The sequence below is a fragment of the Tupaia chinensis genome, unplaced genomic scaffold, assembly GCF_000334495.1.
Source record: "Tupaia chinensis unplaced genomic scaffold, TupChi_1.0 Scaffold142716_1, whole genome shotgun sequence".
Taxonomy (NCBI): Eukaryota; Metazoa; Chordata; class Mammalia; order Scandentia; family Tupaiidae; genus Tupaia; species Tupaia belangeri.
The window spans coordinates 7,980,521-7,985,805 of NW_006202562.1; the positions used below are offsets into that span (position 1 = coordinate 7,980,521).

Below are 5,285 nucleotides of genomic sequence, written 5' to 3' on the forward strand. Positions count from 1 at the left end.
GCCGGGCCGCCCCGCGCCCCCCAACCCCCAGCCGCAGCCTCTACACCTCTTCCCGGGGCGGGCGGCGTGTACGCCATGCGCTCCTCCGCAGTGCGCCTGCGGAGCAGCCGGCCCAGCGTGAGGCTGCTGCAGGACTCGGTGGATTTCTCCCTGGCCGACGCCATCAACATCGAGTTCAAGAACACTCGCGCCAACGAGAAAGTGGAGCTGCAGGAACTGAATGACCGATTCGCCAACTACATCGACAAGGTGCGCTTCTTGGAGCAGCAGAACAAGATCCTGCTGGCCGAGCTCGAGCAGCTCAAGGGCCAGGGCAAGTCGCGCCTGGGGGACCTCTACGAGGAGGAGATGAGGGAGCTGCACAGGCAGGTGGATCAGCTCACCAACGACAAGGCCCGCGTGGAGGTGGAGCGCTATAACCTGGCCGAGGACATCATGAGGCTTCGGGAGAAATTGCAGGAGGAGATGCTTCAGAGAGAGGAAGCGGAAAGCACTCTGCAATCTTTCAGAAAGGATGTTGACAACGCTTCTTTGGCACGTCTTGACCTTGAGTGCTAAGTGGAGTCCTTGCAAGAAGAGATTGCCTTTTTGAAGAAACTACACGAAGAAGAAATTCCGGAGCTGCAGGCCCAGATTCAGGAACAGCATGTCCAAATCGATATGGATGTTTCCAAGCCTGACCTCACGGCTGCCCTGCGTGATGTCCGTCAGCAGTATGAAAGTGTGGCTGCCAAGAACCTTCAGGAGGCAGAAGAATGGTACAAGTCCAAGTTTGCTGACCTCTCAGAAGATGCTAACCGCAACAACGATACCCTGCACCAGGCAAAGCAGGAGTCCAATGAGTACCGGTGGCAGGTGTAGTCCCTCACCTGTGAAGTGGACGCGCTTAAAGGAACTAATGAATCCCTGGAATGCCAGATGCGTGAAATGGAAGAGAACTTTGCTGTCGAAGCTGCTAACTACCAAGACACCACTGGCCGCCTGCAGGATGAGATTCAAAACATGAAGGAAGAAATGGCTTGCCACCTTCGTGAATACCAAGACCTGCTCAATGTTAAGATGGCTCTCGGCATTGAGATTGCCACCTACAGGAAGCTGCTGGAAGGCAAGGAGAGCAGGATTTCTCTGCTTCTTCCAAACTCCTCCCTGAATCTGAGGGAAATTAATCTGGATTCACTCCCTCTGGTTGACACCCACTCAAAAAGAACACTTCTGATTAAGACGGTTGAAACTAGAGATGGACAGGTTATCAATGAAACTTCTCAGCACCACAACAATCTTGAATGAAAACTGCACACATGCATGCAGCAATATATTACCAGCAAGAATAAAAACTAAATTCATATCTTAAGGAAACAGCTTTTAAGTGCCTTTCTGCAGTTTTTCAGGAGCACAAGATAGATTTGAAATAGGAATAAGCTTAGTTTTTAACAACAGACACTCTTAAGAGATTTAGAGAAAAAAAGTTTACATCATAATCTAGTTTACAAAGAAGTCTTGTGCTAGAATACTTTTTAAAAAGTGTTTTTTGAATACCATTAAAACTGCTTTTTTACTGGAAGTCTTAGCTATTGCAATCAGAGAAGAGAACAGTATTAAAGGCATTCGAATAGGCAAAGAAGAGTTGAAAATATCTTTATTTGCAGATGACATGATGGTATACTTAGAAGACCCAAAGGTATCCATGAAAAAACTGCTTGAAGTAATAAGTGAATACAGTAAGGTGGCAGGATACAAAATCAATATCCAAAAATCTATAGCATTTCTATTTATGAACAACAAGTTGAATGAAGCAGAGCTGAAGAAAGGAATCCCTTTCACCGTAGCCACAAGATGTATAAGATATCTAGGGATAAACCTAACTAAGAAAGTCAAAGACCTTTATAAAGAAAACTACGAGAATCTTAAAAAAGACATTGAAAGTGACATAAAAAAGTGGAAGGACATCCCATGCTCCTGGATTGGTAGAATTAACATAATCAAAATGGCAATTCTACCCAAATTAATCTACATGTTTAATGCAATTCCAATCAAAATACCAGAGATATTCTTCAGAGATCTAGAAAAGACAATTATAGAATTTGTCTGGAACCATAAAAGACCTCGTATTGCAAAAGCAATCCTGCGTAAGAAGAATGGAGTAGGAGGCATATCACTCCCTGATCCCAAGATATACTATAAAGCTGTGGTCATCAAAACAGCATGGTATTGGCATAAAAACAGACATGTGGACCAATGGAAGAGAATAGAGACCCCAGAAATAACTCCCAAAGCTTATAGCCAACTGATCTTTGACAAAGGATATCAGTCAATCCATTGGGAAAAGGAAAACCTCTTTAGTAAATGGTGCTGGAAAAACTGGGTATCCACCTGCAGAAAGATGAAACTGAACCCCCATCTTTCACCATTAACAACAGTCAACTCAAAATGGATCAAAGATCTGAACCTAAGACCTCAGACAATAAAACTACTTGTGGAAAATGCTGGGGAAACTCTGGGAGACATTGGAGTAGGCAAAGACTTCTTAAATAAGACTCCCAAAGCACAGGCAATAATCCCTAAAATAGACAAGTGGGACTATATTAGACTAAGAAGTTTCTGCACAGCAAAGGACACAGTAACAAGTGTGAACCGACAACCCTCAGAATGGGAAAATATTTTTGTTAAATATGCCTCAGACAAGGGACTGATAACGAGAATACATAGGGAACTCAAGTGCCTTATGCGAAAAAAAATGATTAACCCGATTAAAAGATGGGAAAGTGAGCTGAACAAAAGTCTCTCTAAGGAAGACATACGAACAGCCAAAAAGCATATGAGGAAATGCTCAACATCCCTCATCATAAGGGAGATGCAGATAAAAACCACAATGAGATACCACCTAACCCCTGTCAGAATGGCAAAGATTAAGAATATAAAAAGTGATAAGTGTTGGCGGGGATGTGGTGAAAAGGGAACCCTCCTACACTGTTGGTGGGAATGTAAACTAGTTCAACCACTGTGGAGAACAATATGGAGGTTCCTCAAAGATCTACAAATAGAACTACCATTTGATCCAGCAATCCCACTTCTGGGTATTTACCCAAAAGACAGGAGAACGCTCAGTCAGAAAAGTGCTTACACATCAGTGTTTATTGCAGCATTATTCACAATTGCCAAGACATGGAACCAACCTAAATGTCCACAAACTGATGAATGGATTGGAAAAGTGTGGTATATATACTCTATGGAATACTACACAGCCATAAAAAATAACAAGACCCTAGAATTTGATAGAAAGTGGTCAGATATGGAGGATCTATTGCTGAGTGAAGTAAGACTTAACGAGAATAGGACAGTGTGGAATGGGGGAGGTAAAGAGAAGAGGATAGAGAAAGATAGCAAGAGAACAATGGAGAGGCAGGATGTTAGTGAGAAGCAGATATGGCTTATTACCTGTTGATGATAGGTATAGTATTCTCAACTAGATTGGTCTGAGAAGTATTTCATGATGGGTGAAGTCTTTTTACAAGCAAAATGAGGAATAGTGATTGACTGTTTTAAAAAATAATTAGAATAATAATAATTGGGAAAATCATAGAAAAGATATTGAATGTTGAAGCGAGATTAATGTCTCTGTATTGACTGACATGCATGACATTCCCTTTTGAAAAAGCAATGTAATACACTGTAAAGTTATATGTAATCCAATGTAATATAAAGAAGATTATGATGATAATAAAAATAAAAATTTTAAAAAAAGGAAAAAAAAAGAAAAGAAAAGCTTAGGACTAGATAGTTTTACTGCTAAATACTTAAAAACTTTTAGAGAAGAGCTGACATCAACTCTCCTCATTAAACTCATTTTATGCAGCTAGCATTATCCTGGTACCAAACCCAGAAGAAGACACTACATTAAAAGAAAACTATAGGGCGCTCTCCCACCCCTGCGTTGGTCGCGGGCCGCCGCCTGCAGGCTGGCGGAGGCGGCGTGTGAGGGCGCCGTGGACCGGGCTGCGGGCTGGGTCGCCGGAGCTTCATGGCGCGAGCGCGGGCGGTGCGGGCCGCTGCAGGTGACAGACGCGCTGGGAGGGCCGCCGCAGCCCAGTGGAGATGAGGAAATTGAGGCACAGAGATGAACTAATCTGAACCAGATAGTACCTTAAGTGGTAGAACCAGGATGCAAATTTGGACAATTTGGCTCCAGAGTCTATACTCTTAACATCTGTACTATACTGGCTCTTCAATAAGGTACAGCTCTGTTCCCAAAGATGAGTCGTGGATATTCAGAAAACAACAATTTCCTCAACAATAATAACCAAATGGTGCTGGACATGATCCTTTATCCACTAATTGGCATCCCTCAGACCATCAACTGGGGAACCATAGCCAGGCTTGTGCCTGGATTAACACCCAAGGACTGTGCAAAAAGGTTTGCTGAACTGAAGAGCAGTGGAAGCTCACCTGTTGACAATCAGTATAATCCCCTAATGGCGGCTGGAGAGAGTCCTGTTGAAACATTAGCCACATATATCAAAGCCTCGCTTCTTGACACACACGGAGAATTTCAGGAGACTCCAGCTGGTCAGGATGCCAGTTCCCAAACAAGAAGACATAGTCTAGCTTCCAGAAGGAATTGTTCTTCAGAAAGTGAAAATTGTACTGCACGTAATGGTGGAGAAAAGACTGAAGAATCTGAAGGGCCAAACATGGTGATCCATGTATGTGATGAAGCAAAAAACTTGAAAGAAGATTTTATTTGCCCACGAGATCTTTTGATATCAGAAATGAAGTACTTTGCTGAATATTTATCTATGGATGCCCAGCGCTGGGAAGAGGTGGACATTTCAGTTCATTGTGACGTTCACATTTTCAACTGGTTGATAAAATATGTTAAAAGGAACTCTAAGGAGAATGAAGATTGTGAGATGCCCACTTTAGAGCCAGTAAATGTCATTTCAATTCTTATATCCTCAGAATTTTTGAAAATGGATTCATTAGTTGAACAGTGTATTCAGTATTGCCACAAAAACATGAATGCCATAGTAGCTACCCCATGCAACATGAACTGTATTAATGCAAATCTTCTTACATGTATAGCTGATCTATTCACACATAATGAAGTTGATGATTTAAAAGATAAGAAAGATAAATTTAGAAGTAAACTTTTTTGTAAGAAGATTGAAAGACTCTTTGATCCTGAGTACTTGAATCCAGATTCTCAGAGTAATGCAGCAACATTGTATAGATGCTGTTTGTGTAAAAAACTTATAACAAAAGAAACAGAAAGAAGAATTCCTTGCATT

General features: G+C 42.1%; 2 protein-coding genes and 2 pseudogenes across 2 annotated transcripts in view; 3 read left to right on the forward strand and 1 right to left on the reverse strand.

Annotated features, from left to right (window-relative positions):
• Positions 1 to 5,285, forward strand: part of DZANK1 (double zinc ribbon and ankyrin repeat domains 1) — a 191,113-nt gene that overhangs the window by 100,632 nt on the left and 85,196 nt on the right. The gene's annotated exons all lie outside the window — the stretch shown is intronic.
• Positions 1 to 5,285, reverse strand: part of LOC102502640 (beta-defensin 109-like) — a 25,784-nt gene that overhangs the window by 4,090 nt on the left and 16,409 nt on the right. The window lies entirely within an intron of this gene.
• On the forward strand, positions 27 to 1,402 carry LOC102473251 (vimentin pseudogene; annotated as a pseudogene).
• LOC102473667 (uncharacterized protein KIAA1841 pseudogene) overlaps positions 3,805 to 5,285 on the forward strand; it is a 17,728-nt pseudogene continuing 16,247 nt past the window's right edge.